Source organism: Oryctolagus cuniculus, chromosome X (genome assembly GCF_964237555.1).
Source record: "Oryctolagus cuniculus chromosome X, mOryCun1.1, whole genome shotgun sequence".
Taxonomy (NCBI): Eukaryota; Metazoa; Chordata; class Mammalia; order Lagomorpha; family Leporidae; genus Oryctolagus; species Oryctolagus cuniculus.
This window is the reverse complement of record NC_091453.1, coordinates 25,443,995-25,469,898: the sequence shown is the minus strand read 5'-3', so window position 1 is coordinate 25,469,898 and position 25,904 is coordinate 25,443,995.

Genomic DNA, 25,904 nt, shown 5'->3' with positions numbered 1-25,904 from the left:
GGCTCCTGGCTTCGGATTGGCACAGTTCCGGCCGTTGCAGCCAACTGGGAAGTGAACCAGCGGATGGAAGATGTCTTTCTCTCTCTCCTCTCTCTCTGTGTAACTCTGACTTTCAAATAAATAAATAAATAAATAAATCTTAAAAAAAAATAGGGGGCTCCTGGAATAGAGATGGTTTAAAGGCCCTGATCAAGGCTGGTGCAGTCCCTAAGGCCATACACCAGTGGTGAAGCGGGTGCGTCTCTGAGCTTGGAGAACCTCAGTGCCATCTGGCTGCTCCCTAGAGAGTTCCTCTAAGATCCCTGGGCTGTGGAGTGACAACAGCTCTTAGGGAACGCAGGATCTGGCCCCAGGGGGTGGTGTGGTCTTACTGCTGCCTTTTTTGGGGGGACTTTTTTTTTGTCTTTTGGCAGCCCTGGAGACCCTCCACTTTGGGCAGGAAAAGGAGCCAAGAAATAAATTCACGCGACGGTGCTGCAGAGTGATAACAGCTAATCCCTTCGGAGGGCAGTTGCTCTTGGAAAAAAGGATGATTTCGCCCAAAAGAAAGAGAAGCCCCAGGAAGAATAGCACACACTTGGCCGCTGGAGGAGGAGTCATCTCCGGGCAGGGGCGCCTGAGACTTTTCCAGTGCTGTGCTTTCCTGTGTGTCAGGTGTTCACCGCTTCCCACGTAGGGAAGCTCCATGAGGGAAGGCGGATTCTTGTCTCTTTGGTTCACGGAGTTGTTCTCGGAGCCCGATACGCAGCAGTGACCTATAGGTGTTTGCTGACCGAACGAACGAACGAACGAAACAGATTCGAAGGACCCTGGCTCTTGTCTCAAGTAAGAAACACTTGATGCCACCCTCCTCCTCCTCCAGCCTGGGACTGAGCTGACAAATGACTGTTCACACGTGTCGCCCTCATTGGACCATCATCCCCCAGAGCACAGCTCCCTGACCACCCGGAGGACCTGGATCTACTGTGATGCAGGGTGATTTAATGGAGTTGTGCGGAGCAGAGCACGAAGCGGACAGCGGACAGCAGCCTGTCTGGCCCTCCACGGGCGAGGAGAAAAACCAAACAGACAAAAAGGAGAAGCAACATCCAACAGCCTTCCCTGGAAGACGCTGGACTAAGAAGACATTTGGGTGCGCTCCACGGGACAGCGGAGATGAATGCCAGATAAGCAGAGCCCCCCACCCCCACCCCACAGCGCCTCCTCCCCCTTCGGCAGCAGATAACTAACTTACCATTTATTTACCTTGGAGCTGATTATGTACTGGGTTAGGGCAGGCAGGGAGATTTTATTGACATTTGGTCTCCCTTCACACATTTTTGCGACAGCCAGACATCAGGGACTGAGCTGCAGGATATTAAAGGATTTGGAAAAGTTATCAAGGAATGGGACATATTTATCAAAGCCACAGTGATATTAGAAAGCTGGGCTGCTGCTACACCTGGGTCTGTTACTTGATTAAAAAAATAATAATGATTCATCCTCTGGCTGGCTCTTGCACCTGCATGATCGCTGAACAGTTCGGCAGGACCACCCTCGGCCGAGGCTTTGCACAGAAAGACCCTCTTTGGCTCTGGCTGGAGATGGGGGGTGATGGATCACACCAGTGGCAGGAGGAGGTGGGCGTGCCTGTACCCACGCACGTGCACGTGTGATCAAGCGGGGAGTCCAGCACAAAGCGGTTCTCCGCACCTCCCCTGGGCCGGATCAGTTTACACCATGGCCTGCAAATAGGCCTGCGTGCTCCCAACATGTTTTACTCCCCCAAAGAGGTCTATTAAAAGTTGGCCAAGCAACTGAGGGGCTGACGCACAAGGGGCGGCAGCGAAGGATCCCTAACCTGCTTCTGCCCGTGCACTTCTGGGTGAATAGCAATTATGTAACACAGGAACTCTCCTCTTGTGACACCAGCAAGTAAGAATATACCACGAGTCACCTCTATTTAGCTCTCCCCCCAATTTTTCCACATGAATTATTCAGTGTATGACTGCTTCAATATGTCTGTCTTTAAAAAAATGCTGGATGAACTCAAAGCAGCAAGAGAATGTGCCTGCTTTGCAAAAACCATGCCCACCTGCATATTTATCTGAAGAGCAAAGTCTTTAACGCATTTACTTGGGTGAAAAGACCGCGAACGCCAGGGACTGACCATTGGCCACCAGGATCCATGGGGTTAATCCGGGTTTTGCCACCCGAGTCCAATCCATCAGGCCTGGCTATAAGTCACTTATATGTCTGGGTGATAAAAAGCAAATATAAATTTTCAAAAAATGTAACCTTGCATGGTATATAAAGAGAATACAGAACGTTCTTGGGCATAAATATGTCGCAAGACAAACTCATTGTGGATACCGAGAGCACGTAATGAGTCTTCCCGAGACTTGGTTTTTCCCCTAACAAGAAAAAGCCAGAACTCCTGCAGGAAACGGAGTGCTTTCTGCAACGTGCAGATGGAAGCTGTGTCTCCAGCTCTCAGTGTGCTTCCAGAGGGCACGGGGTCCAGCTGAGCGAGAGGAAGCCTGTGGAAGCTGGGAGGCAGGAGGCATGGTGCCAAAGTCCGTTACACGATTGCTGTGGACTCTGATTCGGTAGGTGTGGGACAGGACCTGGGGTCAAACATTTCTACACTCTGCTGCTGCTGCTGCTGCTGGTGGTCGTGGTCTCAGGACCACACTCGCAGCAGCAACATTCTAGCATCCTTCCCAGATCTGGCATTCTAAGCCAGTGGCCCTCATCCTTGGGCACCCATTGCAATTGCCTGGGAAGCTTTCAAAAACACCATTGTCCAGACCACATCCTAGACCAATTAACTCAGGGTGAGGGTTGGGGCTGGGATCCAGACAATAGTTTTTAAAGTTCCCCAGGTGATTGCAAGGTGCAGCAAAAGGTTGACTAGAGCGGGTTGAACGCCCCATCTGGCTGCACACACTTGGAAGGAGCCAGCTTTTGGGAGGTTTGGGGTGTCATCACCCATGCTTGTGATAGTCCACTGAAGGCAGCAGGTGCAGTTCAGTACTACCGTGTCCCAGAACCGCGGACCCTCCCTGAACCTGGTTGTCTAGGAAACCAAGGCTGATAGGTTCCATGAACTTCTACAGGGTAACGAGCTGACGGAGGTGGAACTGCCTTTCTTTTTCTTTGTAATGCATCTTCACCAAGGGGCAGATGAGGGTTGCAAATGCAGGCGCTTACATGGGCCGGGTGGGCTGCACGAATTGGAAATCAGAGCTAGACATTTGCATATTTCAATACTCAAGTGTATTTTTCTTTGTTCCTGAAAGAATTATGCTCTTTAACCTTTTTCTTAAAACTCATGGCTGCCTGTTCCTTTATTTTCCTGCTTTTGATAGAGTCATGGACACAAGAGAAATATTTATCTACTACAAGAAGCACAAAGTACTTGAAAAAGTTCGTGGAAAGTGGAATTGAAAGAGAAGTTTATTTTAGTTCAAAAAACTGTTTGAAATCCATGTATACGAGGGGTCTTCAAAAAGTTCATGGCAAACACATATAAAAAAACTACATGAAGATTTCAAAATTTCGTGCAGCAAAATGAACGTATCTTTTAATTCCATTTTTCCCCATGCACTTTCCAAAGTGCCCTTGTACCATGGCACCTGCAGGGGTGGAGACAGGTGTATGTAAGGCCTGAGGTCCACTCACATGGGAACACTCTCTTTAACAAATACATGATACTTTTACCTTTATAAATGCACAAAAAACATGCAACTGAAAATCTATTTCTGTCTACACCCAAGCATGTGGGACACGGCTTGTGCAAGTGGGGGGAACCCAAGGCTTTAGTTTCAACCTTGAGCAAGACCCAGGTGGCCTAGACCATCACTATTCAAAATGTGGTCCACTGCTCAGGGGCATGTCGCCTGTGTGTGTGTGGGGGGGGAGGGGGTTAGACCTGCACCATCTCAGTCCCACCCTAGACCCCCCATATCCGGAATCTGTACCCTCATCTGATGGCTGTGCACAGGTATTCAGAACGCGCGCTGTGCTATTCACTGGATTCCGAAAGAGGCCCGCAGCAGTGACTTGTCACTTGGCGTTTCTTGTCTCCCCAGTTTTCTTGCCCTAGGTCCCCCACCCCTAGGAGACACACGGGAGCGGTGATCGGTTTGCTTGAGACAGGAATTTCTTGGTTAGACCGCACACAGCTAGATGAGTGCGGGCATTGAATCCCTGCTACAGCTCGGCCCGGTATGCGGGGGTGGGGTGGTGCTGAGCAGGCATCGCTCAGAGTTCACCAACACTGGCCAGCAACAGCCGAGCTTTGCAGGGAATGACTGCGTTGCAACAGAAGCCCTGGGTCTTTTCGCTGGCTCTCAAGTTCTAGGTCAACTCTTCAGCACTCAATCGCCCTGCGTTACATGCAGCGGAGTGAGGGTGCCAAGTGCGCGCTCCCGAGACCTGATTGCTCGGGGTTTGGGCGTGCAGGCCCACCATCCACTGGATGTGAGCCTGTGGGTGAGCTTTGCTGATTTTCTCTCCCTGTTTCTGTAACGTGGGTGTGGCGAGAAGGCAGTGAGATCACACACAAAGTACGAAGAAAGCCAGCCGTGCCGTCAACATGTTACTGAGGGGCGCTGGCCCCGAGAGCAAGGGGAGAGGAAGAAGCAAGAAGGCGCAGGACTTCAAGGGCTGCAAGCAGTGCTCCTGGGCTCCTGGCTTCCTGGCTCGGGCCAGCCTCCAGCATGAGGCTCCTGGCTAGCCGTTTGTTTATCAAACTCCTGTCCTCCCATTAACCCCGCGTTTCTTCTTTGTTCCTCTGGTAGAAACCCCCAGGCTCTGATTATTTTTAGAGCCTTGTGTTTACAGAGAGGCTGCAGCCTTCAAAGGCGCAAGGGGCGTGGTCGCTGCTCTGGCCCCAGCCCCGCCCATCCTACCGACCTGCAGTGCCGAGCCTGGGGCTCAACGGAAGGAAAACCAGAGGACAGGGATCTTTTCTTGTTCTCAGATGTTTACTTTCCCCGCTTCCCCTGCGACCTGAGAGAATTAAACACAAAGCACGCACACACTTTCACGTTTTCCCCTGCAAGCGCGGAGGACTCTGGGTGCCACCTGCGTGACTGTGGATCCCATCCCTCCCTCACCCCTTCTACTCCTCCTTCCAACTTCCAGATCGCGGTGGGGCCTTGAGCCACCCTCTGATTCATGGGTACCCTCTCCTGGACAACTCCAAGTAGAGTCTCAGCGCTGGCATCTCCTCAACTCCACATCTGGACACCTCTGCTTTAGTGCTGAGAAACACAGGAGTCGCCCCATTTCCCAGATGGGAATGCTGAGCCCCAGACTGGAAAGGCTTTTCTGAGATCACTATGCATACCAGTGTCAGAGTGGGCCCTTCCCGTGGACACCCCTGTGTCCCTTCCGGGTGTTAACTGCATCTAGCGGTTTGGAACATGTAGTAGGCAGGCGACAGCCACAGGATCTGTCAAGGGGTACGAAGCAGCGCTTGCTACTTAAGGTAGGAAGGAGGAACGAAGGCTTGCTCCAGTGTCTGGTCAGTTCCCCTAGACATCAGTGCCTGGGCTCCCCTGCTGTTTTGTATCCAGAGAAGTAGCATGCTTTGCTGCAGTTGTGGCTATGCATGGTTGGATGTGGCCGGAAGTCTCTCTTACTCTTTCTCATTCTGATGTCTCTGCATTGCACCTGGGCAGGGCCCTAGAAATAACGGTCCCTTGGTACTGACACCAGCTGGGTGAAAACACACACACACACACACTCTCTCTCTCTCTCTCTCTCTCTCTCTCCTGCTTAGGACTTTCTGTAGTGGCACAGAGCTGTTACGGTAGACGACACCGCTGTCTCCCAGTGTTCTCTGCCCACCCGCCCACGTGTGTGTCATTTGTGCAGGAGAGGCTGTCTCCTGCAGATGTGGAGGTCAAGATCACAAAATACCAACCTCTAAAATGGAATCTGATTAAAAAAAAAAGAAGAAAGAAAAATAACCCACCTACAGGGTGGGAGGCTTGAGCTGTGTGTAGCTTCCTCCAAGAGCTGGCTTTGTCTTAGGTGCCATTGTCAGGGTAGCATTTGGAAAGTGAGAATTTAAAAGACAAGTTGATTTTGGTGCAAAATATTCGAAAGCTATGCATAGTTGTTTCATAACATGCCTTTTCTGCGAACTTTCTGAAGACTGCTCATAGGCATGGATTTCAAGGTTTAGCACCAAAATCAGCTCTTTCCATTTCACTTTCTGTGAGCTTTTTGAAGTCCCTTGGCGTAGTAAGGCCTTGTTGGAAGACCACTCAACTTCGCCTGGCTCAGGACAGGAGTTCCACAAGTGGTGCTTGTTTCCTCTCTTTCCGACAGGCTAAGAGGAACAGCCAGGACTAGAACCGACGCCCATATGGGTGCTGGCGATGGCAGGCCAGGGAGGCTGAGGCAGAGACAGAGTGACCAGGTGGCCAGGACAGCAGGGTGGCAGCGGTCAGCCTGCACACCTGTTTCCACACTGCCCCTAATGACCCCGGGGACCAGAGGTCACGTGACAGCGACACGCCTCGATGAACTGGGTGGGCACCGTCTTACCTTAAGTCTGCTGCTACTGTGACATGGCAACTGTGTGATCCTAGGACCCTGGGACCCTGGGACCCTGGGACCCTGGATGTTACCCAGCAGAGCTGGGGGTCCCAGCCCCCTTGCAGCTCAAGGAACAGACGGAACAGACCGGAAGGTTCACACCCAGGGCAGTCCCCCAGGCCCTACCTCTAGGGAGTAGGGAGCCACTTCCCGCAAGGAGAAGGTTGTGGGGCAGAAGACCACCTCTGAGCGGAGGGAGCCATGGGGCCTGGGTCTGTTACAGTCCCTCGCCTTTGTGCTCCTCTGTGCCATGGGGGCACGGAGCCTGGTCCCACAGTTCCCATGACACTGGTGTGGGGGTGTGATTTGTTGGAGCTGTCCTGGTTCCTGTCCCTGCTGGAGGACCGTCTAGTGATCACGCGCAAGGTTAATGACCAGCCAGGACTCTGCTGTCTCATCTGGGAGCTGCTCCCAACCTGTGACTTTTCAAATCGACATGCGAATTAAGAGCAAGACTGGGAGGCCACCATACGGGACAGGGTGGCTCCGGCGCGTTTCCATCCCCCCAGAAAGCTGCACCGGACAGTGCTGCGGGAGAGGACAGCACAGGCCATTCCACGTGCGTTGCTGGCGCTCACAGCAAGCTGGTGACCCGGCGGGAGGGCTCAGCAGCTGGGGCTGGGCACTGCCGGGGAGATCTGCTCTCTGCCTTGTCATTCCTGCCTGTCTGTCATGGGCCAATCAAATGCCATCTCCTGTGTGGATGACACGCTCCATCCATGCCCGGGCTCCCGTGACACTGGCCACGCCCAAACAAGACCAGACTTTGCACTTGCCATTCTGTGTGATCACTTGTGTTCCAGTGTGGTGGCCACAAACTGTGTCCTTTGCCACTGGGTGTCTCAAAGCTCAGCATTACCCTGGCAGGTGTCTCTGTGCCCGATTGCGGAGCCACTGTCCCTCCAACCGCACGGCCCCGTGTCTTGTCACTAAGCCCCAGCTGTATCATTGTTAAGATGTGGATGCCGGGGTCTGGTGATATTATTGGGGTGCACAGCCCAAACTCTGCAGCAGATCCACAGGTGCTTCTTTGGCTGCGACGTTGGAAGGAAAAAGCAGCTAGCTGCAGACAGCACGTGATTCCGCCACTCACCGGCCGTGTGACCTTGAACAGCATAGCCCATGGCTCTGACCTCTCCCTTCTCACCTGTAATGAAGAAACGAGCGGCGCTGTGCGGACGCGGTGGCAGGCCCAAGGTCTGGCAGATTGCAGGGGCCGAGTTCTCATTAGAACCCCATCTCATGGCAGGTGGAGCCACGGGGTCTGAGGGAACGCCGACGGCTGCTCCTGGGACAGGCTCAGGCAGGGTTTGGAGCTAGAAGGCCCCCAGTGCCTGGCAGACTGCCCCCTTGAGTTGTTCTTGCCTATGCACCTGGCGACGGTGGCGAGCGGAATTCATGGCTCCTCATGGATGATGGCTGGTGACATTGTGAACATGGCTACCTTGTGACATTGTAAACCTGGCTACCTTGTGTCACCTTTGCCCGCAGCAAACACACAACAGAACTGCACGCAGCACCTGAGAGCAAAGTCACAGAGTGGGGAGGGAGCTCTCAGACCCGGGCCCCCCACTCCTCCTCCTCCCCCACGCCTGCCCACACTCCCCCCCCCACTGTGAGTGAGCAGCGGTGGTGGGAGGGGCTCAGCTCTCCTAGCTCTTGGGGCACATGGAAGTGGTGGGGCCCATTCGCCATGGACAGAAGCACTTCGTGGGAACTTGGGGATTAAAATTCCACACGCCTGGAATCAATATTCTATGCTCGTGTATAATTCACTTTGCGAGGGAGCTCATGCAAGGCTCGGAATTCTTGGGTGAAGTAAACCACATATCCGAGGGATTAAGGCGATTTCCGTGCCTCTAAATCGCCCCCAGCGGTGGGTGGGTGGAGCGTGTGGAGGAGGAGGAGGAGGAGGGAGGCTGGGGGCGGGGGAGCGCAGCAGAAAGGCAGTGGAGCCCTGGGAGCTGAAGCCCAGTGTTCCTGGAGTCCAGTGCGCCACGCTGAGTATCACACACCAGGCAGGGCTTTCTGATACCAATGACACGAAAAGGTGGCCTGGAATGCGTGGAGTGCGTGGGTGAGCAGGCCACTCTAAAGTCGTGGGGGCTGCTCAGGCAAGCGCTGTATACAGCTGGCGCTCCTCCTGACACGTCGTTAGCTGCTGTGTCTTAAAAGAAAAAAGGAGACATTTGCAGACTGTTCCTCCCCCCTTCCCCCCTAGACTTGTTACTAAATGCTTATCCCTGCTGGGTCTGTGCCGCTTTGAGAAAACAAATTATGGCTCGACGTCCTAGAAGGTACCAGAACCTTCCAGGTGGGCCACAGCGAGTTAGAGCTGACTTCCAGCCCACCTCCCCCACCCCTTGCCCCTGGCTTCCTTACGGGAGGGAACTGCTGCCGGAAGCCGTTGTCCCTTGTCCCCAACAGGACAGCCTACCTCCGGGGCTGCAAGCGCAGTGCGGGACGGAGATGGCATCGCTGTCGGCCCGGGCCCTAATGGGGACCAGTGCCTGTCGCAGAAAGCAGCCTGGCGATTTGGCAATGATTAGAAGGCGCCGCTTCTTAGGCGGGCCTGGGGGTCACGGCCTGAGCTCGGAATTAGCTCTCAGCCCCCCAGGGAGGGAGCCCAGCCCCGGCGGAGAGAAGCCCCCAGCTCTGGCGAAGGAAGCAGAGGTAATAACTAATAACCTCGCCTCGGCCCCGCCTCCCCCTAACCTTGTCGTGAACCGTGCTTGTTTGGTTGAAAGAAGCGCCCCTGCGCCCAGCCTCGCTTTAATGAAAAGCAGGCTCTCGCTCGCCATTGCCCCTCCTTGGGCAACCCAGATAAAAACCTAATGGCATGTCAGATCCTCGCTGGCAGACTCGCCAGGAAAACAAAATTATCAGGGTAGAGCGGAGGCAGCGGAGCGTATCTGCTTTTGTACCATAAAATCACATAACCCGGTGACCCCCTCATTTGCTCCAGGGGCACCGGGCTGGAAACGCCGAGGCCTCTCGCCAAAGTTCCCGCCGCCGCCGCCGCCTCGGCCCCAGCTCGCCGCCCACAACCTGGCCCTCTCGCTCTCTTTTCTTCCCCGCCTCTTGGGCTTTCAGCCCTCCTTTCAATATTCCAGGGCCCAGGCCCTGGATGGCAACATGTTTATCACCGCCCCAACCGGAACACTCTTGACAGCGACAGGCGCTGGGAAGGTTCCCTCTGCGCGCAGGCACGCGTGTGCGCGCGCACATGGACAAATGCCCCCTCCCTGCTCTGGGCTGGGAAAACAAATGCCCAGCCGATCAGATACCAGCCACTGCCGGCCCCTCTTGACACTTGGCGCGCACACACACGCACACGCACCCGTGCTGTTGGGTGACGATTCCTGAAACGGAAGGGGTAGGGAAAATGCCTGCAGATGAGCTAGCCCAGGAACCTGGAGGTTTTCCTGATCCGTGGGACCCCCTGGCATGCCTGCTTTTCTCTTTCTTCTCCTCTCCCTCCTTCCTCCTCTCGCAGGCACTTGTTGAAAGCGTACCTGCAGTCAAGACCCAAGACAGGTTCTGGAGAAACCCCGACATGGTCCCTTCCTGATTTCTGGCCACCTGGCTCCGACAGCGGCTGTTCTTTTTGCCCAACATCCACCATCTCCATGAAGAAAAGCCCCCGTTGTTAGCTGAGTGCATGGATCTGCAGGATAAAAATCACATGCCCAAACATCTGTGGCAGCTGGCCATGACTACGAGGCCAGGTTCTAGCTAATAGGATGTATGCACAGGCATCGGATGAACCTTCAGGGAAGGGTAACTAATGAGAAGGGAGCACACCATTTCTTTCGTCCTCCTTCTTGTGTCTTGGAACATGGATACGATGGCTGGAGTTCAAGGAGCCGTGTGATACCCTGAGGCGGCAATCACCTGTGTGGAATGGTAGAAGAGCAAAATAGAAAAAACAAACAAACAAACAAAATAAATGCCAACGCCGTTCTTAGCAACCCCACTCCCAGGCAATCTACCCAAGAGAAATGAAAACCTATATCCGGCCGGCGCCGCAGCTCACTAGGCTAATCCTTCACTTGCGGTGCCGGCACCCCAGGTTCTAGTCCCGGTCGGGGTGCCGGATTCTGTCCCGGTTGCTCCTCTTCCAGGCCAGCTCTCTGCTGTGGCCAGGGAGTGCAGTGGAGGATGGCTCAAGTGCTTGGGCCCTGAACCCACATGGGAGACCAGGAGAAGCACCTGGCTCCTGCCTTCGGATCAGCGCGGTGCCCCTGCCGCAGCGGCCATTGGGGGGTGAACCAATGGAAAAGGAAGACCTTTCTCTGTCTCTCTCACTGTCCACTCTGCCTGTCAAAAAATTAAAAAAAAAAAGTCACCTATATCCACACAAAGATTCACACACGAATGTTCGTGACAGCTCACTTTGTACTAGTCCCAAACTGCACCAACTGCTCACCAACAGGCGAGTAGACCGATTGCGGTTCAGACATACAGCGAATACCACTCAGCAGTAAAAAGGAACAAACTACCGATGCGTTCAACATTAGCGAAGTCCCAAAGCATGCGGCCACTTCCAAAAGTTTTTGCAAGAGTGGAATCGGAATGTATTTATTTTGATGGAAAAATATCAGAAAGACATGCATAGCTTTTTTCACAATACACATTTTTGCATTAGCTCCTTCCTTTTAGATGGATTGGTTTATTTAGTCGCAAGGCACAGTGATGCAGAGGGAGAGGGAGAGACAGAGAATCTTTTTGTCCACTGGTTCACTCCCCAAATGGCCACAAGAGCCAGGGTGGCAGGGCCCCACGCACTTGGGGCCATCTTCTGCTGCTTTCCCAGGCTCATTAGCGGGGAGCTGGATCATAAGTGGAGCAGCCGGGACTCGAACTGATACCCATATGGGATGCCAGCACTGCGAACACTGGTTTAACTCGCTACGCCACAGTGCCGGCCCCCGAACACATTTTAAATAGTGCATACAAATGCCAAAAGCTCATCATGATCTGGGTGTTGCAGCACATTACCAATCCCCCGAGACCTGAATAGCCTGGATCCTGCTGCCTATGGGAGGCCGCCCTTTCTCCCAAACTGTCCACCTCCGAACTGTGTCCCTAGGACAGAGAAAGACATTTTATGAAGACTCCTGTGGCATTTGCCATCACTCTGAGCTAATCCCGTCTCCGTACGCCAGTCACCGATCTTGCTCTGCGTGCTGCCGCCCGGGAAGCAGCCGTCCCGGGAGGCAGCACACACGCGGGCTTTGACAGCGGGATTCATGTGAGCACCGCAGTATTGAACAGTCTCTCTCTGCTTTTTGATCCAGGATGTTCCGGGCCCGAGCACGGCCGAGTCTCCTCCTGGCTTCTCAGCCCACCCAGGAGCACGTGCGTGGCTGCCTCCCCTGGCTCCCACCTGGCGGTCCACCTAGCAAGCAGCCTCCCATCTTGCGTGGCTCACTTCGGTCAGCCGATTATTCCTGATGCCGAGGCGACGACTATTCTTAGCACAGTGCCAATCCCCCGGAGGCTCTGACGATGCGCGAGGCTGAGTAACAGCTGCATCGCGGCTATTACTGATGCTATTATCATCATCATTATGGCGGGGATGTGGCTTTTGTGGTATGCCAATCAGACCATGTGCAGGGGCCTTTTCCAGAATTGGAAGAACCGGTCCCGGGTACACACACGTGGGTTTCCACTCGGAATAGGGTGGGGGCCTCAGGGAAAGCGCATTTCTTCGCACACAGTGGGGGCTGCAGTTCCTGGTAGGCGGCTGCTTGCAGGGAAGTAGTTCTGCTACTCCTATCATGTCCAGCCCTGCCACCCCTGCCCCACTAAGTGGTCCCTTCAGCAGCCACTATAGATTCTACAATTAGAGATTCATTCCTTTGACTTGAGGTTTATTCCGCCACCAAACTGCAAATCCTTCTGCGCTCTGTCTTTGCTAGAATTGTGTTTTCTTTCTTTTTTTTTCATTTTCCTCTTTCAAAGAAGAAAGTGCAATAGATAAGGAGCCCTAGGGAAGGACACTAATGTGGCGCTAACCGTGTGCAGGAAAGGAGGTGGGGCGAGGTTCGGGAAGACGAGATGGGACAGGTGAGTGTTTCCTGTGTTTCCAGTGTGTGCTGGGGGTTGGCACACACTGTGTTCTCAGGGTCACCCTCTTCCTGAAGTTGTATTTAGCAAACCCTCCACCAGACAGGAAGAGCTGGACAAAGCTCAGCTCATTTAATGCATGTATCAGCCCCATGAGATGATACAGGAGGAAGCGGCGGCACAGAGACGTTAGGCAACTTGCTCAAGGTCACACAGCTGCTAAGCAGCAGAGCTGGGACCACCCTCTGTGCTCATTAGAACTTTTATGTAGCCATGAAAGGGTGGGTTACTGCTCCCTCACCACTGGGCAAACCTAATGGCCAGATAGCTTATTTTTTTTGTTTTTCGCTCAAACAATATTTCCTTCGATTACATGCTTTGAAATCCCTCCCCGGATGCTTTTCCAAAGGAAAAGGATGGAGCTTCTGCTTCCTTATAGATAGATAGATCGATAGATAAGGTCTGGCAGTGGAAATTTGGCACAGCAGTGAAGTCGCCACTTGGGACTCCCACATCCCGTATCCGGTGCCTGGGCTTGGAGTCCCCTGACTGGCTTGGCCTAGTTCTGGCTGCTGAGCAGTGAACCACTAGGTGAAGGGTGGTCCTCCCCACTTCCCCCACCTCGCTCTGCCTTTCCAATAAAAAAGGTAGCTAAAAGCAAAAGCCAAAGATGACAATGGACATCCCCAACTCGATATTGTCCCATCTTTGTGGCACAGAGACACTGGGACCCAGCGCACAGCCCTTTAGGTCTTGAGACATGTATCCTAGATTTTTAGGTGAGGATCTTTCGATACTGTCCTCACTGGAGATGCATCAAAGCTACAGGTAAAGAGAGGAGACACAGCCCTGAGGAGTAGAGAAGACAAACATTGGAGCACTTAAAAAAATTTTAGGGCAATTCATCTTCCTGCCAATGTGCCTGCGAAGTAGCAGGTGCTGGCTAGGTGCATGGGCTCCTGTCCCCCATATGAGAGACCTGGATAGAATTTCTGGCTCTTGACTTCAACCTGGCCTAGCTCTGGCTATTGAGGGCATTTGTAGAGTGAACCAGTAGATGGAAAAATATATCTCTTTCTCTTTCCCTCTCTCTGTGTCATTCCACCTTTTAAATAAATAGGGCCAAAGCAGGGAATTGAGCGCTCAGTCTGGGTCTCCCACGTGGGCGACAAGAACCCAACTGCTTGAGCTGCCCCTTGCTGCCTCCCAGGGGCTGCATAGCCGGAAGCTGGAATTAGGAGCTGTGCCAGAACTCAAATGCAGGCACTACGATGTGGGATGTGGGCATCTTAACCATGGGGCTGCATGCCCGCCGCTGGAGCACTTTCGATGGCAGAAAAGACAGTGTGTGGAGCAGGTGTCTCGTGTTCACTGCAGTGGCTGCTGGAAGTTGCCCGAAGCTGTTGGTCCCAGCACTGGCGCTTCTACGGACCTGGGCAGTAGGGAGCCTGCAAGGGAGAGGGTGGGGGTGAGAGTTTGGAGAACAGCACCTGGTGGCTTTTTTTGCCCTGAGAAATAAAAGGCACTAGTGTGTGACTCAGGGGAGTGGGCATTCCGTATCAGAGGGGACCCAGACCCTTGCGTGAGCGGTGTCATGCCTCTGTGTCCTCATGTCAATGGCCCTGGACTTTCAGCGTTACAGAGGCCACGCGGAGGAGGAATGAGGCTGCTTTGGAAAGATCGGGCAGAGGAGCCCAGGTCTGGCCGGGGCCTGGGGCAGGAGGGTGGTGAGACGGAAGCAGAGTGGAGGGAGAAGGAGGAGCCTGAACAGAACACAGAGCGAGCTCGAGGCTTGCTCGCTGCAGTGGCACCCGCGACTCCCCGCCCCGCCAGCCTTTCGCTCCCCAGCTGATTTGGGCGTCCAGTCTCCGACCCGACAGCCTGGCCTTTCATCAGGGTCGGGGTCACTGCAGGCTGACGTCCCCCTGGGCGCTGCCGAGTTTTAGCCGCACACAGGCTCACAGCTCACCAGCACAGCAACCCAGGTGTACCCCAACCCTGCGACTCCTTAGCGCTCTCTCTCATCTGCGACACCCCCACCGTGTGTCACCATGCTCAGAGCTCACAGGGCCTTCCTGCGACCGCCCACACTTGGCCACCTGCCCAGTGCTCGCCCAGTGAGGTGTGCTGTGTGTGAATCCCCAGTGGCCTGGGTCCAGTCTGTCCCGCGCCCGTCAGCCCGTCTGCTACAGTACACACTGTCGTATGTTGTTGTTCCTGCTCCAAGAGCTCAGTCAGACACTGGGGAGCGCAAGTTAGGGGCGCTGCCCCCACCCCCACCCCCACCTCCGGGTGACAGCAGTCTTTTTTAAAAGCCGAGTGTGGAACACTGGTGGGATGGTAAGCGAAAGTTAGCCAAGATCACACCTCCTCCCTCCCATCTGGGGATTCACTACAAGCTATGAGACCTATGTCGCTTAAAAGCTGGCACCTTCTCCCACCTCTAACGACTCAATGATTGTTTCACTTCAAAATAACCGTGGAGCATTGTCTTCATGCAGCTTGGAGTAGATTAAACTATTATCCGACAGTCCACACCCCCCTCTCCTCAGATCTCCGTGGGGGAGAGTGAACGTCCTTGCTCCATTGGCGAAAGGCTTGGTCACGTGACTTTCTTCAGCCACTGTAATGAGAGTGGAGGTGACAGCGTGCCAGTCTCAAGCCCGGGGCCCTAAGAGCATGGCGTGTTTCCGTTTGCCTTTTGGTGCTTTCCCATCCTTAATGAGAGAGTGGATCCGGGGTGGGGGGGTGCTGCCGCACTTCCACCCTGAACTCCAGCAGGGACACACAGAGTAGAAGCCCCCCGCCCCCCATCAAACCTGAACATCCTCCAGGAAACAGGCGCCAATCACTCGATGCCACGGGATGGAGGGCTTGTTCGCTGCCCGGCATCATCATCAGGGGCAATAACTGACAAGCACGCTGCCCATCGCGGGATCGTGGCACCCAGCCTGCCTGTCCCCCTGGTGTGAACTTGAGGGAGGGGAACAGCAGTGGCCTCCGGGGTTGCGGGGCTGTCCTGAGAGAGTCTATCTCGGGGCACTTCTTACAGCAAAGAGAAAAGCAGAGGTCGAGGCAGGTGAGGGTCATCTGGTCACTCGGCTGGCACTCTGAGCCATCAGGCAGGGGCGCAAGCGGCAGGAAACACACACACACACACATCCCAGGCCAAGGCCTTGGAGGCGCTGGATCACAGAGGCCATGGCCTCCGCCTCCTCAAGGTTGCTTTCAAGTGCCTCCCTTTCTTCCACCTGCAGAAGTCACATTAGTTCCCAGGGCCTCCATGCATTTGGATTTGCTGTGTTGGTACAAAGTGCAGAACGGATGGCACAGGAAGACATGAAAAAGCCTACAGCCCTGTACACCGTGTCAACAGATCATCCGCAGCCTCCACCAGAGACGTAGTTCATCAACAGCCTGGCAGCCTTTCCCCGAAGAGTAGGCATGGCCTGCCTTTCAGAACACATGGAGACCGGGCAAGGTTTGCAGTCTAACCTGGAGAGTGGATTCACCTGAGCCAAGCTTTAGCACCTAGCACTTCATCTTCCTTCAAGAAATAGGTTTTGAGCACCCTGGGCCCTGGCAGGGCTGGAAGCCACCAGCATTTGGAGGGAGTACGCATCAGCCCAGCGCAGAGGCGAGCCATGTGCTGAGGGGCACCCTGGAGGCTGAGGGCTCTGTATAGGCGGCTGTCTGCAGAAGGAGGCATTTGCAAAGCCCACTGCCTGCTTTGCTGTCCACAGGCCACGGGGCCACCCTCACAGCGATGCATGTGTGATGTGGGCAGAATGGGAACTAGCCACCTCTGGGGTGTGGCTCTGCCACTGACCGGGGCCGATGGAAGCGTGAGTGAGTTCCACAATGCCAGCCTAAGCTGAGGAGGGGCCTGGCCTGGGAGGCGCCTCTGGAACGTGACTGGAAATCAGGACATGCTAAACTTGTAAGTCAGACCTCTCGTCTCGCGCTCTGTTTGGTGAGCTCATGTGAAAGGAAAGGCTATGGATCATGGAAACTTCCAGAAAAGTGAGCTGTAGAGGCAGAGACTAGTGGGGTCCACTGAACACCTGCAGGGGAGAGAGGACCCTCGAGCACGCCAGGTTCCTGGGTCCCAGAGGCAAGAGCAAGGCTCTGGGGCTCGGAGGGCACACAGTGTGAGGGAGGGACTCCGAGCAAGTTCAGGGTCCGCACTTGAACGCTGCACCTCATCTGCCTCAGCCGAGCCGCAGCCCTGGCAAGGAGACCCAAGGCCCTAGCTGCATGCCCGGGAGCCGGCTGGGCCACTTTCTAGCTCTCTGAGTTTGAGCCTCTTCCTTACGCCTGCACACTCCGGCTGCCCTAGCTGCCGAGAGAGCCACCGGCAGCAAGCACTCAACAGCCTATGCCCTGCAGGAGTGGCTGCGGCTGCGGGAGGCTGCCTATTCCATGTCTTCGCTCTTCCTGGGGCGGCCTGTGGCCCCGAACTGGCAGTCTGTGATGGGGGCGGGGCCGGGGAGCAAATGCCTGGGCCCCGTGGGACAACTTGGGACAACTCCAAAGGGCCACATCGGCTGCAAAGCCCCCAGGGCATTGACAGGGGCCTCTCCGAGCAGGGCACTGAGCCCGAATCTGCTTCCTCTGCGCCCTCATAGGGCTCCTTCCAGAGCTTTTTTTTTTTTTTTTTAAACAGAACGTCTCTTTCTTTATTATTATTATTATAAAGTCTTTTCTTAAGATTTATTTATTTATTTGAGAAGCACAGTTACAGAGAGAGGGAGAGACAGAGAGAAATGTCTTCCATCTGCCAATTCACTCCTCCAGTGGCACAAACGGCTGGAGCTGCGCTGATCTGAAGCCAGGAGTGAGGAGCTTCTTCCGGGTCTCCCACGTGGGTGCAGGGGCCCTAGGGCTTGGGCCATCTTCCACTGCTTTCCCAGGCCACAGCAGAGAGCTGGATTGGAAGTGGAGCAGCCGGGCCTTGAACTGGCGGCCACATGGATGTGAGCACCGCAGGCAGAGGCTGAGCCCATTACGCCACAGGGCTGGCCCCTCCAGAGGTTTTCTCTGGCAACTTCCTGAGTGCCACCTGCTAACCATCTCTGAGTCTGCTTGCTGTGGAGCCCAGTCTGCTCTCATCAGCCCACGTCTTCCGTCTGGTTCTGGACTCACCATATTAACCAGCAGTCTTTTGGTTACAGCATAGGTAAAAAGAACAACTTGGCAGATGACAGAACCCCGGGAGGGTTGGAAGGTGGGCGGGTCTGTGGTCACTGCTTCCCTTCACGCCCACTTGTGTCTCCGTATTTGCAGGTCGTTCTGCCTCCGGTGGCGGCACGGGTACCCTTCAGAGCTTCTGTGTTCTGCCTCTTTAGCACCAGGCCACTGGGGCAAAACAGACCCAATTCTAGCACAGAACACCCCAGGGAAGAGTTCCGATTGGTCCACCTTAGGCCAGGTGCCACCCGGATCTGATAGCTGGGGTCAGTGATCATGTCAGAAAGGGGTCGCTGTCATGGGGCCCACCAGGGTTGGGCAGTGAACGGAGGAGGAGGGGGAAGGAGACTTTGGCAGGCAAAGGAGAAGGCACCCACCGGTAGGGAATGGGTGACCTATTTTGTGGTTGCTTGGCACCCGACTCCCCTTTCTCTGAATCTAGGCAGGAGGAAGAGCCCACCTGTCACTTGAGCAGCTAAAAATGCGTGGCACTTGCTGTAGCAGACGCTGCTATGCCCACGCATGAGAACTTGGCACCCCCGCTGCTCTATACGCTATGAGCATGTGAAATGTGTGAAATTCTCCATGCGGTGAGGCCTGGGTGGGCAGGGGAAGGGACTTCCTTCGGAAGCTCAGGTCATCCTCTACCAATGCCAGATGGGAGTTGGTCAATTCAAAGGCTCCTTTTCTCATCTCTCGGATGGGGCCACTCCAAGAGGGTCTATACTGCCTCCCAGAGGTCCCCGATGAGAGTGAGCCCCTGCTGGCCACAGCGGGGACACGCACGTGGCTCCCTGACGTGGCTGCTTATGTCTTCTCTCCCCAAACCCCACTTTCTACTGCTACTTCCTGGAATCACTTCCCAACGACACTGCTTGTAGTGACGTCCTTGTCCCAGGGTTTCCTCTGGGGGAAGACCAAACCAAGACACTCGTCTTCCCACCATTCCTGGCCATTCCCAACATGCCATGCGTGACTTAGGCTCAGCCAGTCAGAGATCCCAGCCTTAGATTGAAGTCTGGAGCTGAGAACACTGGGCCATTCTTTCTGGCAGCAGCCGTGGTGACTGCAACGTGCCTGGCACATCTGTTTGCTGGTACGAGCTGGGGTTCTCACTGGCTTGCGGCTCCCTCCCCAGCTGCCCTCTGCTCCTATCTGTTTTCAAAGGGTATTTCAGCAGCGTTCCCAGCCACGTGGTCAACCATCCAACACCGCCTCCACAAGCTCTTGAATGCACCAGTTATGGCAACATCAGCAAGTGTGACTGCCTGTGTCATTTGCTCCTGGGTAGAGAGCGTGATCGTGTGGCTCGTGGGGATGTCTGGTGTGACCGTGCAGTAGTCGTCTTGCTCAAGTCTCTGCTGAGCTGGCCGAGTGAGTCAGGCCGTCCTCAGGGTGTTGAGTACGTGCAGTTTTGAAGGCCGCCTGGCTGAGGAGCTGACCGCTTCCTGTGGTGGGTTCACCAAGACACCACCTCTGGGGACACAGCCTGGTTTCCCCCTGCACGACCAGCAGCATCTTCCCAAACGCCACTCTGCCGCATCCCTCAGGAGCAAGCTTCTCACCTGTCACCTGCTCAGACCCGCTCACCGGGGAGCTTCCCCTTCCAGAAGGAGAGGCAAGTGCAGAGAGGTGGGGAAGGGGCCAGCAGCAAACTCCTTCCAAGAATATTCTACCCACGGAAGAGCAAGGGCAGAAAGCTCCGTGTGCGGCTTTGAGCTTCCGCTAAAACCTCCTTCTGCGGTGAAGAGAGAAAACACAGGACAATGTTTTCTTGCTTTTCTACCTTCTTCTTGAACTTGATAAAAATGAACATTGCTAAGTGCCAGTCTTCTCTGAAGATATGCAGAAGAGACATTAGAATAGAGCAGAATAAGAACAGAACAGAATAGAATAAATAACGATAGAATGGAAGGGCTGGCGCTGTGGTGTAGTGGGTAAAGCCACCACCTGCAGTGCCGTAATCCCATATGGACACCAGTTTGAGTCTCAGCTGCTCCACTTCCGATCTAGCTCTCTGCTGTGGTCTGGGAAAGCAGTGGAAGATGGCCCAAGTCCTTGGGCCCTTGCACCTGCGTGGGAGACCCAGAAGAAACTCCTGGTTCATGGTTTTGGATCGGCGCAGCTCCGGCTGTTGTGGCCAATTGGGGAGTGAACCAGTGGATGGAAGACCTCTCTCTCTCTCTCTGCCTCTCCTCTCTCTGTGTAACTCTGACTTTCAAATAAATAAATAAATATTTTTTTTTTAAAAAAGAATAGAGTAGAATAGACTAGAGTAGGATAAGGATAGGATAGAATGGCGTGGAATAACAATAGAGTAGATTAGAGTTAGCAGAACAGAATAAAAACGGAGTAAAAATAAGAATAGGAGTAGACTATGAACAGTCTAGACTAGACTGGAATAGAACAGAATAGAATGGAATAAGCGGAGTAGAACAGAGAAGAGAGTAGAATAAGAATAGAAGACTAGGGGAGGGAGCCTGGGCTAGCAGAAAGCAGAACAGAATGGCTCCGCTGGGCTCGCGATGTCAGCAAACTCGGCCGTCTTGCTCTGCAGCTCTTGGTTCAGCCTGCCCTCTCTGCCAGGAAACGAATGCCCCGCAGCTGTGCCCCCAGCGAAGAGAAGAGGGGGCAAGCGAGCAAAGCGGAAACTCGGCTGGCTGCTTCCAGGTGACGGGGCGGGGGCGGTCCGAAAAGACCCTCTTTGGCCGAAGCTCCATTTACACACGGCCACGCTCCTCCCGTGTTAATATTTGCATTGAGCAAACCATTTTCTGTGCTGACATTTTGCATCTAGTTAAATGCCAGCACACCCAGAGAGATGCAGCTTTGACCCGTGGTTTTGCCCTTTTGGACAAGCCTCGGAGGCTGCGGGACGTTCATTCTAATTTCTTATATTCCCCATTTTGGGTTCTTTCACCTCAGATTTATTTTAAAAACTAGATTAAATGCTCCAGACTTAATATTATCTCTGCTGAATATTTAATTGAGAAATGTTGTTAAAAAGGCATTTGACTTAAATGATCTAAGTGTATGCGTAGATATTTCTTTTCCAACAGTAAAGTGGCGTTGAATGATTTTTGTTATTATTAGGGAATTAAAGAAGAATTTGCCTTAAAACGTTCAACGTAGTATTATTATTATTTATTTATTTTTTAGAGCTCATGGCTTTGCTCCCTGTGAGGGAGGAAAGGCCGCTGAGTGGAGATTTTTCAGTCTAGTGAGATGGAGCAGAGAGATGGCCGCGGGCAGTGGAGGGCTTTCTGCCTCTCAGGGCGACGCAGGGGCCAAGTGAGCCCAGGTCCAGAGCTCTCCGTGCCGGGTGCTGACGCCACGGCTGCCCTGTGGCGGCGAGGCAGGGAGCCAGGTGGACATGGCCCGCATCAGCCCAGTCCTCGGTCCCAGTGGTTCTGAGCGCGTATGCTCTGGCCTTGGCTGAGAGCCAGGAGGTGTGGCCGATTGGCCAAGGTAGAGGCCCCCTCTGGACACTTGGACACCGAGGCACGGGAAGTTCCGCTGCTCCCGTGCCTTCCGGGAAGCGATGCAAGCGAATGTTCTGCAGGTTATGAGGCCTAGACCCCACCTCCTGACCTCCCAGCTCCTGGCTGCCCCTCCTCCAGGGACCCGGCTGTGCTTTGTGACCTGGCGGCCTCTGAGCTGCTGAGACTTCCCTATCTGATGCCCTTTTATTTTAGCCAGCTCTGGGGTTCACTTTTCTGAGGTGCAGCCTGCTCTGTTTAGTTCAGAAAGGCACTCCTCTGAATTCCAGGAGAACTTGGGGCCACACTGCCCGAGTGCGGGTTCTGTTTTCCCAGCAACTTTTCTTCTAAAATAAGAGGTGCGCTTTCATTAAGAGAAGAAAATGGTTTTAAGTCGACTGAGTTGCATGTGTTTTGGTTCATAAAACTAGAATTATGGTTAGGCCACAGAATTCAGGTTTTGGAAACCCAAGAACAATGTGGCAATTGCCCTTTAAATCGGTTTTTCTTTAATCCATTTTCGCTTCTTAGTTCTGTAGGATTTATCTCATGCTGATATTCCCTTAGCTTAGTATTCACAGATTCTTAGCTTGGCTTCCAATCCTGTTCATTCATTCATCCATTCAGTCAGTCACTCAACAAACCTTAAGTGTCTACTAAGGACCTGGTATTATATGATGAGCTGTGGATTCAAAGTTTAACAGGAAAATCTCTCACCTCTGGGGAGCTCAGTTATCGGAGGAGAGAAACAGAATATCTGTGAGTGTAGCAGGACAGGCTCAGGTTAAGGCGATTACAAGGTGATCTAGAAGCCGAGAGACGGGGCATGGGCTATGGGGGCATGGCAGGTCCCTCACGCAGCTGAGAAGACCTGCGTGTAGGTGGTCAAGAAATCCCTCCAAGAAATGGAGCGTGAGCTGAGCCTTGATGGTTAAGGACGCCAACTCAGGTCCTCTGCAACGCACACACTACGCTGGCGCCAGACGTCTGTGAAAGAAATGGAGGAGACAGGAAGAAGCAGGGGAGGGGCGGAGCCTTCTGACTGACGTGCAGAGCTGACACCTGTGCGAGGAGAGGGGCAGGAAGGAGGAGTGCATAGGAGGAGCCTCAGATGGCAGTGTAGCTCCCAGAAAGCCTCACGGGCCCACGGGGAGCCCCAGAGCAAAGACCGCCCATCACAGAGAACGCTTGTCAGGCAGAAGTGGCTTAGCGCTAGTCCCCCTTGTCACTGGCCTGTCAGCCAGGGAGACAGCCTGGGGAGGGTGTGGCCGTGGCAGAAATGCTCCAGTAGATATCAAAGGTGCAGGAGCCAGAGGCCATCAGCCAGTGGCTCACCTTCCAGAAGATTCTCCAGTGCAGGGAGGCGTGGGCAGTGCTGTGTCTTGGCTGCACACTGAATGAAGGCTATCTTGGTGGAGACTGTAGGGAAAGACATTTCTGGCAATGTACCTGGCTGACAAAGGCCTGGCGGCAGGAGTGGGCATGGCAAAAGAAGACACAATGGGGGTGGGAGAGTCTCTTCAGTAAACAATCTTGGGAAGAATGAAACTGGACCCTGACCTGACACCATACAAAAAAACAAGCTCAAAATGAATGAAAGACTTAAAGGTAAGGCCTGAAACTATTAATCCACTAGAAGAAACATAGAGGAAAAGCTCCATGACACAGGTCTGGATAATGCTCTTTTGAATAAAACTCAAGAAGCACAGGCATCAAAAGTAAAAATAGGGGCCAGTGCTGTAGGTGAGGCTGCCGCCTGCAGTGCTGGCATCCCATATGGGCGCCGGTTCGAGTCCCGGCTGCTTCACTTCTGATCCAGCTCTCTGCTATGGCCTGGGAAAGCAGTGGCAGACGGCCCAAGTCCTTGGGCCCCTGCACCCGCGTGGGAGACCTGGAAGAAGCTCCTGGCTTCAGATCGGCGCAACTCCGGCCATTGTGGCCAACTGGGGAGTGAACCAGGGGATAGAAGACCTCTCTCTCTCTCTCTGCCTCTCCTTCTCTCTCTGTGTAAGTCTGCCTTTCAAATAAATAAATAAATCTTTTAAAAAAAGACCAAAAATAAAAAGTGCTGGTGAGGATATAGAGAAAAGAGTCGCCTTGCTCCCTGTCAGTGGGAACGTTCCAGTGGTACAGCCGCTATACAGAACAGTGCGGAGACTCTTCAAGTAGTTCAAAGGGCTGCCTTACACCGTGCAAGCCCCCTTCCAGAGACACAGCCACAGCAACCAAATCATACGTTCAAGGGCTATCTGCATTCCCACATTCACTACAGCACTGTTCACAATAGCCGCTGGAAGCAAGCAAAGCGTTAATGGGCAAAGAGCAATAACGAAGCACTCACAAGGGAATATTATTCAGCCTTAATGAAGGAAAGAATTTTGTCCTTTGCGACAGTGGGAGTGAACCTGGAGAACGTTAAGCTAAACCAGACACAGACAGACAAGGACTGCGTGATCTCACATGTGAATGTAAAGCAGTCAATTCATAGGAGTAGAGAAGAGAATGATGGGTGCCAAGGGGCGGGGCGGGGCGGGGTGAGGAGACACTGGTCAGAGCACACAGTCTCAGGTACACAGGGTGGATATGCTCGGGGCCCTCCCACCAGCCTGGCATTGTAGTCAGCCATAGCGTATTGTACCCTCGGAACTGGTCAACAAGAGTACGTCTAATCTGTAAACACGCACCCACACAAATACAGAGTCACAATGTGAGGTGATGAGTAGGTTAATTAGCCCGGTTGTAGCAATCATTTTACAAGGCACACATATATCAAAACCTCACAGTGTATACCTGAAATACATAGAATTATTATTTGTCCATTGTACTTTAATAAAGCTAGGGAAAAAGATGAAAAGAGAAAGCGTGACAAGCCAGGGAGCACATGTCACTTGCTTGATCAGAGGGACATTTGACTTTGGTTCCCAAACATGGGGAATGGCTGAAAGGTTTAAAGAGGAATGGCAGGGCTTGTGCCATGGTACAGTGAGTTAATCCTCTGCCTGCGGCACTGGCATCCCACATGGGTGCTGGTTCGAGTCCCGGCTGCTCTATTTCTGATCCAGCTCTCTGCTGTGGCCTGGGAAAGCAGTAGAAGATGGTCCCAGTCCTTGGGCCCTTGCACCTGCATGGGAGACCCGGAAGAAGCTCCCGGCTCCTGGCTTTGGATTGCCCCAGCTCCGGCCATTGCAGCCATCTGGGGAGTGAACCAGCCAGGATGAAAGACCTCTCTCTCTGTCTCTACCCCTCTCTGTAACTCTGTCTTTCAAATAAATAAAATAAATATATTTTTTAAAAAAAGCAGAATGACATGGTCAGACCTCCTTGACTGGGAAGTGGAAATGCCCCGATGTGCCACGTTCTCCTCCCAGCCAAAGGCAAACACTATTGAATGCTTACTATGCGGTGCCTGTGTGGGAAGACCCACACAGTAGGTATCAGCTAGGGAACGCCTAATCTGTGCCAGACAGATGGCGTCCCACTCCTGTAGTGACTCATTTAACCCTCACGCCAATCCTATAGGGAAGGTCCTGCTAGGTCCTCATTCACCATCTTGGGGACTGAGGCACAGAGAGGCGTGGTGACTTGCCCAAGGGCACACAGCTGAGAAGTGACAGAGGCCGGATCTGAACACAGGAACACTGTCCCCCAGCCTGCACACTCAAGCCCTCTCCTCAACTTTGCTCCCAACTTTGGCTCTCTGAAGAGGTATGAAGGTGAGACAGTTCCCCATAAGCATCTCGCAACCAAGCCCTAGCAGCTGGCTTGAGCAGGCTGCCTGGAAATGCGAGGGAATGAGAGAGGGGCATGGGGGGGGGTGAAGAGTCTTCTAGAAGGAAGCACTAGAACAGTCTTTCTGCCTCTCGCAGTTTCCACTTCCAGCTGGGACACATGCTCTCATCTGTGTCTGTCAGAAGGGAACCTGGCCACGGGCTTTAGGAGCCACAGAGGTTTGGGAACCTGCTCACCCCAGCACCTTGGGAATCTTAGGGGAGTTTGCCCTGTCCCAGGATGCTGGGGACAGCACCCAGACCCTGCTTCCTGTCTGAAGAATCTGAAAGCTGATGGCGGAGGAGGGAGAAGAAAACTGAGCTCCCGGGACCTGGCGTGGCCAGGGGGAGGGGGCTTCCAGGGATGCAAAGGGACCCTGTAGGAGCTCACTGGGCTGTCACTGTCTTGGAGAGACCTTGTCCCAGAGATCCCGTCCCGTCTGTGGGGAGAAGCACAGTGACGGGGGGGGGGGGGGGGCGTGCCTTGTTGCTCTACGATCCCTACGGTGATGCATTTACGCCTCACAGCAACCCCATAGGGAAGGGCCTGTTAGGAGCTCCTTGGGGACAACACAGAGCTGAGGACTTTGCAAGGCCTCCCAAGCACCCATAAACACCTCCCACGAGAGGGCATCATTTGGGGGCTGCCCTGGAGAGAGCCGATGGCGGGATTATGGGGGCCAGAGGGCATGGCGGTCCTCTTTTCTCCAGCTGCTCCTCCAGACTCCAGGATGTCAGGGAAGGCGGGCAGGCAGGCTGGCTGGCCAGAAGTAGGCAAGGAGAGCAGCTGGAGGAGGGCCAG